The following is a 12,358-nucleotide window of genomic DNA, read 5'->3' on the forward strand; positions in this document are numbered from 1 at the left end:
AGTACACATTTATAAAAAGTTAAAACAATTATTTATTACAAAGATTCAGCGCAGTTTAGCTGTGAGGTGAAAAAATAAGTCATTTCTGTTTCCCAATGAAAAGCAGTGGACAGCAGTATCACTGAGATTTCAGACGCTTGAACATAAATTTAGTAAGTAGGCATGAAATAGTAAGGAGCAATAAGTAGAACAGTACAAAATCCCCACATTTTTTAGTAAAATGACTTTAATACTCTCCAAAGTAAAAATGTTTTCCACATGTTTAGACCCAAGGAAGATTCCTAGAATCTCTCTCTCTCTATGTGTGTGTGTGTGTGTGTGTGTGTGTTAAAGCCCCTTTTGATTTTCCAGGCATCCCTCATAGAGCTTTGAGCCATTGCCTTCTCAACATCTTTCACAAACAGAATCATCAAGAAAGTCAAAGTGACCATCCGCCCTCAAATGCCTAGAGACTTTTGAAAAAAGTTTGCAACTTAAAGACCATGGGCCACCAATCTTCAACCTCTGTGGCTCCTTCTGCAAAATACAAAAAACACCCACTATGAAGTGTACATTTAAAAAAAGTTAAAACAATTATTTATTGCAAGGAATCAGCACAGTCTGGCTGTTAGGTGAAATTTCACTGAGATTTCAGACGCTTGAACTCACATCATAATCAGGGCAGCTCAGGACCAAATAGGTCCAAAGCCGAACTGTCAAAAGGGTGCTCCAGAGAGAGCTGCGAGGGAGTGCTAATAGTTTATGAATTAAACTCAGTTTCAATACTCAGAATCCTCAGTGCTGAAAAAAGTGTTAAGAAATTCAAAAATGTTGAGCTTGCTGAGGATGTCTTGCCTGCCTGGCATAGTTAGTCCATTTCCCTGCAACACAGAAAGGGAAAAGAAGGGTTTATTTCTTTGCACATCTAGTATAAGTGAAACTCTAACCATGGCACATGTAAAGCAAAAGGCTACATCGTTTTTGTTTTTTTTGTCTGAATGCAGTCAGAGGGTTAGAGCAGGTCAATATACAGCTATGGTTCTCAACCTTAGTATTGGTACACCACAAGGAGATGTGCTGAGGCCTCTGCACCATGCCCAATATACATAGGTTTGTATTTCTGCTTCTAACAGCCATACCAGTGTGAAGTTCACAGAGGATACCACAGTAGGGTGCCTCATACTGGAGGAACTGTACAGGGCCCGTTGTCTTTCAAAAGCACAAAATACTCTAAAGGGCACCTCCCCTCCTGGACATTCTTTGTTTGAACGACGGTCATCAGGAAGACGATATAAATCTATTAAAACAAGGACAAACTGATTTAAAAACCATGCATAATGGGAACTTGAGTGTCTTGTTATGCCCAACCTGTAACAAGGTTCCTAATAATTTAGAAGGGATGGTTTTCCAGGGAGGCCGGCATGCAGGGGGGTAAGCTCCCTAAGAGCTGCCCCACCTCTCTTCTTTTCTATAAATATTTTCATTTAGGAAAAATTGCAGGCTGGGGCAATGAACCTAAATCTCACCCTCCCTGAAACATCAACCATGTAGTGCCCAATGTACACAGCCCTTCTCCCCTACACCCTGTTCTGTGCCATTATTAGCACTTTTCTACCACAAGCAACAAAGAGATGTTTATAGTTTTGTTCTAACTCATGGTTTCTATAGTTTCATCCTGAAAAGAGGTTTGAGACATTTGAACCCACATCAGAATCTGGTCAGCTCAGGACCAAATAGGTACAAAACCGACCTGTCAAAAGGGTGCTCCAGAAAGAGCTGTGAGGGAGTGCTAATGGTTTATGAATGAAACTCAATTTCAATATTCAAAATCCTCAGGGCTGGAAAAAAATGTTAAGAAATTCTAAAGTGTTGAGCTTGCTGAGCCTGTCCACTTTCCTGCAACACAAAAAGGGCAAAGAGGGGTTTATTTCCATTTTTTTTTCTGAGCACAGTCAAAAGGTCTATCTAATAGCAGCAGCAACTTTGAATTTCCTGTTTGGGGATACAGATCCCAGAGACCCCAAACCAGCGTGGCTGTTGTTCTGTGAGATGTAGTCTAAATTCTGAATTAATATAAATAATAGTCACAAATACCTAAAAACTTCAGCAGCAATTTATGTGGGAGTTATTTTAGCCTCATATGCAGCCTTTAGTAGATATGATGGGAGATACCTTTCTGGGGGTGAGGTGACTATCAGTAACCAAATATTCCTGGCCATGTCTCCAATATCAAAGAGGACATCTCTTTATGACCAAATGTTCCTGCCCTGTCTCCAATGGCATCTCTTTGTTTAAGTGACTTTCCCCCTCTTTTTAGTCATTTTTGAAATTGTAAATAGTCTGTTGAGGCCCTGTTGTTCAAAGCAGGCTTGTTTTTAGTTTTCTGATAGCTGTTCAACTGTAAGTAAATTAAATCTTTTTATTTTGTCTCCTGCTAATGTTTCAATGTGGGTTACTGCAGTGGGGGTTACTGAGCCTGTAGGGGCCAGCTGATGAGCAAAAGGGGGGGGGGGGTGTACTAACCTTGGGGGAACTTGAAGCTATTCAGTTTTGTCAAACCTTACAATTAACCTGAGCAGATAGAGTAATTTAACCAAAAAAACATTGAAGCTGCAAAATACAAAACAAGACCAAATTGATTTAAAACATTGCATAATGTGAATTGAGTGCTTTTGCAGCCTGTGGTAATGCACCTGAAATTCTCCAACCCTGAAAATATCTACAGTGCAGTTATAGTGTGCCCTGAGACCTGTTTGCTAACCTGAATATTCAGTTATATAGCAGTCACAGCAAGGAAACTTCATTTTCATGACATACAATACTTTTACATAACTAAATGTATTAACTAATTGTATCATAGTTAACTTACTCAACAAATGTCTGCTAGACATAACCTGTCTTAATTAATGTGGGTTTTAAGTCTCAAAGGACAAGCTTCTCCCGCTTCTGAGATTATACATATTAGTTTGCTTTGTTTGGCTATTGGTCTTCAGAATTTAAGCATGCAGCTCCTTGGAAGGCTAGTTTCACAAAGTGTGTAGGATTGTTTTAATTCTTGAACAGAATGGCATCTTTTCTGTGCAGGCCTCTCCAGGAAGTTAGAATTCAAGTTAACTTTTTTAAAAAGTTGAACTAATGTCACCAGGAAGACGATATAGAACTATTAAAACAAGGCCAGAAATTCCCTGGGAGTGTGACAGCAATGATAAACCATCTCCTTGAACATTTCTCATATTATTAGGGTTGCCACATTTCAGAAGCATCAATTTTTCGTGGGTCAGCATTCTTTATGGTCCAGCTCTCACTTCCATACATCGCTACAGGAAAAACCATATTTTTGACTATGTGGCCCTTTGTTGGCAAGGTGATATCTCTACTTTTTAAGATGCTTATTTGCATTTTCCCACATTCATGGGGATTTTGTTCTGTTTTAAAGGTGTTTGGGAAATGCCTAGACAGTGTCTGGATTCAGGAATGGTGTGGATTGGGACATTTTCTAAAGAACACAGGACAGGTTGGCCCCAATCTGTATAATCCCTTTATTTGTGTACAGCGGGGTTGGAGGCTTCTACACAACATAACTCAAAGATAAAATAACACAGAAATCATTCAAACAGGTATTACAGCTATTCTTAATAATCTCTTATTTCTTAATGTACATTTTGTTAGACTAGCATCCCTGAAAGGTAATGGAGAATGTTAACACAGGACATGTCCAATAGCTTTAGGAGACAATGCTGTGCTGAAGATCCAGCAGATGAGAAGCAAAAGAGGCTGGCAGATATGATGGCAAAATGTCTGAAAATAGACAGGGTCGAGCACAAAGAGTAGCATGCCTATCCTATACCCCCATCAGACACAATACCTCCAGACAGGACTGTTTTGCACCAGCCCTGAGACTAGGCACCAAGAATTTCTGCCCCACTCATTTTAAAGGGATGCAAAAAATATTAAAACAAACACAAAGCAAAACAAAAACCTTCCACTGTGCAGAATGTTACTTTTAACAGTGGAACTTTTGTGTGTTATTATATTGACAAAAACAATAGAAAAATTTAAAAAAAGATAAAAGACAAAAACATTGTGGCATTGTGGCCTCTTAAAGACTCTCTGCTGAAGTTGCAGCATGGCCCTAACAGAACTACAAAAAATATCTTTTGATAGGGGGGGCATTTCTTTCAAAACATTTAAAAAACAATAGGGGGCACAATTAAATAAAGCAAAAAATGTTTCCTCATGTTCATTTGTGTTATCTCAGAGAAACAGACCACCCCTCCCCCACGTGCTCTGTTGGGCCATTTAACCTTCACTATGCCTTTGAAAAGGGAGGGGGACTCTTCCTTTGAAAAAGCAGGGACAGGCATTCTAAAATCTTAACATTCCCCCATCCCCACCCCATTCCCAACCATTGCATAATGCTAAAAAACTTATTTTCCAGTGGCCCAAATAAAATGGCTGCTCTATTTCTTCCCAGCCCCCCCCCATTCAAAAGCACGGATCTTACCTCAGCCTCCAACAGCCATGTGGGGAAAGGAAAGAGATGAACGACCCGGGGTTTTTTAAAACCCACAAGGCCCCTTAGACCAGCCTATCAGCAGGCTCGTATCCATAGGCTGAGGCTGAGGAGGAGGAGCTGAAACAAACAGTTAAACTACTACAAACAGTTTTTGGACTACAGATCCCAGAATGCATCTGGGCTAGACACAGGGACTAGCCACTTTCATCATTACATTCAAGACAGCAAATTATATAAATTAAATAAGCTGGGGGACAACATACAGGCTTGTCGGCCTCCTTTCCCCGTTTTGACCCCATAAGTTGTTCTATAGCCATTTCTAACTGTTGGCACGTATCCCACATAGAGGCTTTCTAAGGAGTTAGATAAAGTAGTCAGACACTCCCTTTTCTTTAAGGATTTGCCCATAGTATGCTGTGGTCCACACAAAGGTTTTTGCGTAGTCAATGACGGAGTAGCTGTTTTTCTGGAACTCTCTGACTTTCTCCCTAATTCAGCGCATGTTAACATTATAGTTCCTAGACTCCCTTCAAATCCATATTTTATTTCTGGGACTTCTCAGTCCACATACTGCTGAAGCCTTCCTTGAAGATTTTGAGCATAATCTTGCTAGCGTATGAAACTATTGTAAATGTACAGTAGTTGCAGCTTTCTTTGCCAGAGTTTTGTTATAAGAAGTTGATGATCAGCGCCACAATCTTGTTTTTGCTGAATGAATAGAGCTTCTCTACGGCGTTAATGTTTGACTTTTCTTGAGGTTGATGCAATGTGTGTGTCTGGGAAACCTACGGTAGACAGTAGATACACAATTTGATGCGGAGATGTCATCAATATATTAAATATAAGGTTTATTCTGCAATCCATGCAGAATCTTGCAGTATATGACCAAAATCCCCTTCTTTCCATTCATCCTCCTTATATCAATACAGCTGTCCTTCAAATTTTTCCTATCCTACTAAATCTTAAAAAGAACAATCCCTCTAATTGCTATCTACTTGCACAATCGTTCAGGGGTCTAAATCTTAGACTGAATTTAAAGCAATAAAAATTCAAATACAAGAAAATATCTCTGGCTTTTTAGTCTATATAGGACAACTGAAACCACAATTAGGATATGTGAACCTGTAAAGTCTAATTCATTAGAAATATACATGCACTTCCATGTAAGTTTCAAAATAAATATTTTCCACTGCTGACCTTAAGCCTATCTCTGTACATTTTCTCGACATATCCATTTCTCCATACACGTTCTTTAAATACCCTGAGATGGTAGGAACAGAACCACCTACATCAGATCCATGTGCTCTGCAAATGGGATGTAAATTCTCCCTCCAAGGGCTACCACATAACTAATGTTGTATAATTAATGCAAACCCAGTGAGTTGTTCGCCTGTTCCAATCTACAGTTCAGTTAAGCTGCAAGGCCTGTTACAACATGTTCACTATTCCATTATTGTATAGCTGTCTGAGAAACCTGGGGGGAGGGTTTGTAGTAGTTTAACTGTTTGTTTCAGCTCCTCCTCCTCAGCCTCAGCCTATGGATACGAGCCTGCTGATAGGCTGGTCTAAGGGGCCTTGTGGGTTTTAAAAAACCCCGGGTCGTTCATCTCTTTCCTTTCCCCACATGGCTGTTGGAGGCTGAGGTAAGATCCGTGCTTTTGAATGGGGGGGGGGGGGCTGGGAAGAAATAGAGCAGCCATTTTATTTGGGCCACTGGAAAATAAGTTTTTTAGCATTATGCAATGGTTGGGAATGGGGTGGGGATGGGGGAATGTTAAGATTTTAGAATGCCTGTCCCTGCTTTTTCAAAGGAAGAGTCCCCCTCCCTTTTCAAAGGCATAGTGAAGGTTAAATGGCCCAACAGAGCACGTGGGGGAGGGGTGGTCTGTTTCTCTGAGATAACACAAATGAACATGAGGAAACATTTTTTGCTTTATTTAATTGTGCCCCCTATTGTTTTTTAAATGTTTTGAAAGAAATGCCCCCCCTATCAAAAGATATTTTTTGTAGTTCTGTTAGGGCCATGCTGCAACTTCAGCAGAGAGTCTTTAAGAGGCCACAATGCCACAATGTTTTTGTCTTTTATCTTTTTTTAAATTTTTCTATTGTTTTTGTCAATATAATAACACACAAAAGTTCCACTGTTAAAAGTAACATTCTGCACAGTGGAAGGTTTTTGTTTTGCTTTGTGTTTGTTTTAATATTTTTTGCATCCCTTTAAAATGAGTGGGGCAGAAATTCTTGGTGCCTAGTCTCAGGGCTGGTGCAAAACAGTCCTGTCTGGAGGTATTGTGTCTGATGGGGGTATAGGATAGGCATGCTACTCTTTGTGCTCGACCCTGTCTATTTTCAGACATTTTGCCATCATATCTGCCAGCCTCTTTTGCTTCTCATCTGCTGGATCTTCAGCACAGCATTGTCTCCTAAAGCTATTGGACATGTCCTGTGTTAACATTCTCCATTACCTTTCAGGGATGCTAGTCTAACAAAATGTACATTAAGAAATAAGAGATTATTAAGAATAGCTGTAATACCTGTTTGAATGATTTCTGTGTTATTTTATCTTTGAGTTATGTTGTGTAGAAGCCTCCAACCCCGCTGTACACAAATAAAGGGATTATACAGATTGGGGCCAACCTGTCCTGTGTTCTTTAGAAAATGTCCCAATTCACACCATTCCTGAATCCAGACACTGTCTAGGCATTTCCCAAACACCTTTAAAACAGAACAAAATCCCCATGAATGTGGGAAAATGCAAATAAGCATCTTAAAAAGTAGAGATATCACCTTGCCAACAAAGGGCCACATAGTCAAAAATATGGTTTTTCCTGTAGCGATGTATGGAAGTGAGAGCTGGACCATAAAGAATGCTGACCCACGAAAAATTGATGCTTCTGAAATGTGGCAACCCTAATAATATGAGAAATGTTCAAGGAGATGGTTTATCATTGCTGTCACACTCCCAGGGAATTTCTGGCCTTGTTTTAAAGGTGTTTGGGAAATGCCTAGACAGTGTCTGGATTCAGGAATGGTGTGAATTGGGACATTTTCTAAAGAACACAGGACAGGTTGGCCCCAATCTGTATAATCCCTTTATTTGTGTACAGCGGGGTTGGAGGCTTCTACACAACATAACTCAAAGATAAAATAACACAGAAATCATTCAAACAGGTATTACAGCTATTCTTAATAATCTCTTATTTCTTAATGTACATTTTGTTAGACTAGCATCCCTGAAAGGTAATGGAGAATGTTAACACAGGACATGTCCAATAGCTTTAGGAGACAATGCTGTGCTGAAGATCCAGCAGATGAGAAGCAAAAGAGGCTGGCAGATATGATGGCAAAATGTCTGAAAATAGACAGGGTCGAGCACAAAGAGTAGCATGCCTATCCTATACCCCCATCAGACACAATACCTCCAGACAGGACTGTTTTGCACCAGCCCTGAGACTAGGCACCAAGAATTTCTGCCCCACTCATTTTAAAGGGATGCAAAAAATATTAAAACAAACACAAAGCAAAACAAAAACCTTCCACTGTGCAGAATGTTACTTTTAACAGTGGAACTTTTGTGTGTTATTATATTGACAAAAACAATAGAAAAATTTAAAAAAAGATAAAAGACAAAAACATTGTGGCATTGTGGCCTCTTAAAGACTCTCTGCTGAAGTTGCAGCATGGCCCTAACAGAACTACAAAAAATATCTTTTGATAGGGGGGGCATTTCTTTCAAAACATTTAAAAAACAATAGGGGGCACAATTAAATAAAGCAAAAAATGTTTCCTCATGTTCATTTGTGTTATCTCAGAGAAACAGACCACCCCCTCCCCCACGTGCTCTGTTGGGCCATTTAACCTTCACTATGCCTTTGAAAAGGGAGGGGGACTCTTCCTTTGAAAAAGCAGGGACAGGCATTCTAAAATCTTAACATTCCCCCATCCCCACCCCCTTCCCAACCATTGCATAATGCTAAAAAACTTATTTTCCAGTGGCCCAAATAAAATGGCTGCTCTATTTCTTCCCAGCCCCCCCCCCCCCATTCAAAAGCACGGATCTTACCTCAGCCTCCAACAGCCATGTGGGGAAAGGAAAGAGATGAACGACCCGGGGTTTTTTAAAACCCACAAGGCCCCTTAGACCAGCCTATCAGCAGGCTCGTATCCATAGGCTGAGGCTGAGGAGGAGGAGCTGAAACAAACAGTTAAACTACTACAAACCCTCCCCCCAGGTTTCTCAGACAGCTATACAATAATGGAATAGTGAACATGTTGTAACAGGCCTTGCAGCTTAACTGAACTGTAGATTGGAACAGGCGAACAACTCACTGGGTTTGCATTAATTATACAACATTAGTTATGTGGTAGCCCTTGGAGGGAGAATTTACATCCCATTTGCAGAGCACATGGATCTGATGTAGGTGGTTCTGTTCCTACCATCTCAGGGTATTTAAAGAACGTGTATGGAGAAATGGATATGTCGAGAAAATGTACAGAGATAGGCTTAAGGTCAGCAGTGGAAAATATTTATTTTGAAACTTACATGGAAGTGCATGTATATTTCTAATGAATTAGACTTTACAGGTTCACATATCCTAATTGTGGTTTCAGTTGTCCTATATAGACTAAAAAGCCAGAGATATTTTCTTGTATTTGAATTTTTATTGCTTTAAATTCAGTCTAAGATTTAGACCCCTGAACGATTGTGCAAGTAGATAGCAATTAGAGGGATTGTTCTTTTTAAGATTTAGTAGGATAGGAAAAATTTGAAGGACAGCTGTATTGATATAAGGAGGATGAATGGAAAGAAGGGGATTTTGGTCATATACTGCAAGATTCTGCATGGATTGCAGAATAAACCTTATATTTAATATATTGATGACATCTCCGCATCAAATTGTGTATCTACTGTCTACCGTAGGTTTCCCAGACACACACATTGCATCAACCTCGAGAAAAGTCAAACATTAACGCCGTAGAGAAGCTCTATTCATTCAGCAAAAACAAGATTGTGGCGCTGATCATCAACTTCTTATAACAAAACTCTGGCAAAGAAAGCTGCAACTACTGTACATTTACAATAGTTTCATACGCTAGCAAGATTATGCTCAAAATCTTCAAGGAAGGCTTCAGCAGTATGTGGACTGAGAAGTCCCCAGAAATAAAATATGGATTTGAAGGGAGTCTAGGAACTATAATGTTAACATGCGCTGAATTAGGGAGAAAGTCAGAGAGTTCCAGAAAAACAGCTACTCCGTCATTGACTACGCCAAAAACCTTTGTGTGGACCACAGCATACTATGGGGCAAATCCTTAAAGAAAAGGGAGTGTCTGACTACTTTATCTAACTCCTTAGAAAGCCTCTATGTGGGATACGTGCCAACCAGTTAGAAATGGCTATAGAACAACTTATGGGGTCAAAACGGGGAAAGGAGGCCGACAAGCCTGTATGTTGTCCCCCAGCTTATTTAATTTATATAATTTGCTGTCTTGAATGTAATGATGAAAGTGGCTAGTCCCTGTGTCTAGCCCAGATGCATTCTGGGATCTGTAGTCCAAAAACTGTTTGTAGTAGTTTAACTGTTTGTTTTCAGCTCCTCCTCCTCAGCCTCAGCCTATGGATACGAGCCTGCTGATAGGCTGGTCTAAGGGGCCTTGTGGGTTTTAAAAAACCCCGGGTCGTTCATCTCTTTCCTTTCCCCACATGGCTGTTGGAGGCTGAGGTAAGATCCGTGCTTTTGAATGGGGGGGGGGCTGGGAAGAAATAGAGCAGCCATTTTATTTGGGCCACTGGAAAATAAGTTTTTTAGCATTATGCAATGGTTGGGAATGGGGTGGGGATGGGGGAATGTTAAGATTTTAGAATGCCTGTCCCTGCTTTTTCAAAGGAAGAGTCCCCCTCCCCTTTTCAAAGGCATAGTGAAGGTTAAATGGCCCAACAGAGCACGTGGGGGAGGGGTGGTCTGTTTCTCTGAGATAACACAAATGAACATGAGGAAACATTTTTTGGCTTTATTTAATTGTGCCCCCTATTGTTTTTTAAATGTTTTGAAAGAAATGCCCCCCCCTATCAAAAGATATTTTTTGTAGTTCTGTTAGGGCCATGCTGCAACTTCAGCAGAGAGTCTTTAAGAGGCCACAATGCCACAATGTTTTTGTCTTTTATCTTTTTTTAAATTTTTCTATTGTTTTTGTCAATATAATAACACACAAAAGTTCCACTGTTAAAAGTAACATTCTGCACAGTGGAAGGTTTTTGTTTTGCTTTGTGTTTGTTTTAATATTTTTTTTGCATCCCTTTAAAATGAGTGGGGCAGAAATTCTTGGTGCCTAGTCTCAGGGCTGGTGCAAAACAGTCCTGTCTGGAGGTATTGTGTCTGATGGGGGTATAGGATAGGCATGCTACTCTTTGTGCTCGACCCTGTCTATTTTCAGACATTTTGCCATCATATCTGCCAGCCTCTTTTGCTTCTCATCTGCTGGATCTTCAGCACAGCATTGTTATTGGACATGTCCTGTGTTAACATTCTCCATTACCTTTCAGGGATGCTAGTCTAACAAAATGTACATTAAGAAATAAGAGATTATTAAGAATAGCTGTAATACCTGTTTGAATGATTTCTGTGTTATTTTATCTTTGAGTTATGTTGTGTAGAAGCCTCCAACCCCGCTGTACACAAATAAAGGGATTATACAGATTGGGGCCAACCTGTCCTGTGTTCTTTAGAAAATGTCCCAATCCACACCATTCCTGAATCCAGACACTGTCTAGGCATTTCCCAAACACCTTTAAAACAGAACAAAATCCCCATGAATGTGGGAAAATGCAAATAAGCATCTTAAAAAGTAGAGATATCACCTTGCCAACAAAGGGCCACATAGTCAAAAATATGGTTTTTCCTGTAGCGATGTATGGAAGTGAGAGCTGGACCATAAAGAATGCTGACCCACGAAAAATTGATGCTTCTGAAATGTGGCAACCCTAATAATATGAGAAATGTTCAAGGAGATGGTTTATCATTGCTGTCACACTCCCAGGGAATTTCTGGCCTTGTTTTAATAGTTCTATATCGTCTTCCTGGTGACATTAGTTCAACTTTTTAAAAAAGTTAACTTGAATTCTAACTTCCTGGAGAGGCCTGCACAGAAAAGATGCCATTCTGTTCAAGAATTAAAACAATCCTACACACTTTGTGAAACTAGCCTTCCAAGGAGCTGCATGCTTAAATTCTGAAGACCAATAGCCAAACAAAGCAAACTAATATGTATAATCTCAGAAGCCGGGAGAAGCTTGTCCTTTGAGACTTAAAACCCACATTAATTAAGACAGGTTATGTCTAGCAGACATTTGTTGAGTAAGTTAACTATGATACAATTAGTTAATACATTTAGTTATGTAAAAGTATTGTATGTCATGAAAATGAAGTTTCCTTGCTGTGACTGCTATATAACTGAATATTCAGGTTAGCAAACAGGTCTCAGGGCACACTATAACTGCACTGTAGATATTTTCAGGGTTGGAGAATTTCAGGTGCATTACCACAGGCTGCAAAAGCACTCAATTCACATTATGCAATGTTTTAAATCAATTTGGTCTTGTTTTGTATTTTGCAGCTTCAATGTTTTTTTGGTTAAATTACTCTATCTGCTCAGGTTAATTGTAAGGTTTGACAAAACTGAATAGCTTCAAGTTCCCCCAAGGTTAGTACACCCCCCCCTTTTGCTCATCAGCTGGCCCCTACAGGCTCAGTAACCCCCACTGCAGTAACCCACATTGAAACATTAGCAGGAGACAAAATAAAAAGATTTAATTTACTTACAGTTGAACAGCTATCAGAAAACTAAAAACAAGCCTGCTTTGAA

The 12,358-nt window shown here is 39.8% G+C and overlaps 1 long non-coding RNA gene across 2 annotated transcripts; it reads right to left on the minus strand.

The window, feature by feature from the left end:
- Positions 1 to 204: 204 nt before the first annotated feature.
- LOC140704373 (uncharacterized) lies at positions 205 to 4,559 on the minus strand. Of its 2 annotated transcripts, none has more exons than XR_013541891.1 (2): positions 4,484 to 4,559; positions 205 to 1,875 (listed from the first exon to the last, which is right to left on the minus strand). It is a non-coding gene; the product is annotated as an uncharacterized LOC140704373 (long non-coding RNA). The 2 variants fall into 2 exon arrangements; XR_013541892.1 differs by having other exon boundaries at positions 205 to 1,276; positions 4,484 to 4,534.
- Between the last annotated feature and the right edge of the window lie 7,799 nt (positions 4,560 to 12,358).

The sequence above is a fragment of the Pogona vitticeps genome, chromosome 2 (genome assembly GCF_051106095.1).
Source record: "Pogona vitticeps strain Pit_001003342236 chromosome 2, PviZW2.1, whole genome shotgun sequence".
Classification (NCBI taxonomy): domain Eukaryota; kingdom Metazoa; phylum Chordata; class Lepidosauria; order Squamata; family Agamidae; genus Pogona; species Pogona vitticeps.